The sequence below is a fragment of the Penaeus monodon genome, chromosome 10 (assembly GCF_015228065.2).
Source record: "Penaeus monodon isolate SGIC_2016 chromosome 10, NSTDA_Pmon_1, whole genome shotgun sequence".
Taxonomy (NCBI): Eukaryota; Metazoa; Arthropoda; class Malacostraca; order Decapoda; family Penaeidae; genus Penaeus; species Penaeus monodon.
In genome coordinates this window covers 16606930-16608072 of record NC_051395.1, presented here as the reverse complement: position 1 = coordinate 16608072, position 1143 = coordinate 16606930, and positions in this window count along the sequence as shown.

Genomic DNA, 1143 nt, shown 5'->3' with positions numbered 1-1143 from the left:
GTGGAAGGTGCAAGTGTGTAAAGAATGGACTGTACTCTACTCTGTATTTGCTCTTGCCAGAATTCCTAATCTGATGAACAGTGAATGGACTTTTGGCCATAGTAGGTTGAGTATTGTTTGAAACATGGACTCTTGGACTTTGGCATATGTAGTATATGACGTCATTTGGCGGCCATCTTGTAAAATGGCTGCCTAATTGGACCCTCAGAATGATTAGTGGTGGTCCCACATCAAACGCAGGCAAAGGGAACTAATCAAGTATCTCAGTAAAAACTTTATTTGCACGTCGTACTGCAATATTTTGTCTTAAAAAGGACCATATGGCGGCCATCTTGGAAAACGACCGCCATATTGGAATTTCAGATGGCTAGCACTTTTTTCTCAAAATATAATACAAAATAAATAATTATGCCAAATTTCATGCTTGTATCATCAAATGAACGATTGTTTCACTTATCTGCCCCACTAAAAGTGCTTGCCTTCAACATGATATGGTTTGATATACCCGGCCAGCCAATCAGAGCAGGGTATTTTTTAAATAGATTTTACGTAGTCTCACATAGGGATTAATATTTTCATTAATTTCGAATCGCATCGTAAGTTTCTTGATAAAACTTTTTATTGCAAAGATGCATAAAATATTCTTGTGCCTTTTAGCAGTACATCAAATACATGTTTACTCTATATGGGCAAGATTTGAAGTCAATCATGGCGGTCACTGGAACGACATGGTAAGAATTTCCAATGTGTCCGAGTCATATGAAGTGGTATTGACTTCGGTGGGGTGAATGTCTTCAAAATCATTCTGTATGTTTATGATAAAACCTTACAAACTCAAAAATATCAAAGAAAATGTTGTGTATCTTGATTTGTTGATATACTTCAATTAATAAATCAAGTAAAGGTCTGTGATCATTGGAATTACCAAGTTGTATGATTTGGACACAGGGCTCACTCGCGGTGGATATGATGTGATGCAAAATCTTATGCATCTTCCACTTTTTATATGCGGAACAAATCTTTTGACTGAATCTGAGAAATACATTTAGACTTTCCACAGCCTTGCAAAGCGAAGAGTGGTGTGTATAAACAATGTAAGTAGCAGAGTAGTCAGGTACTTTTTCCATTTTATTAGAAACTTTC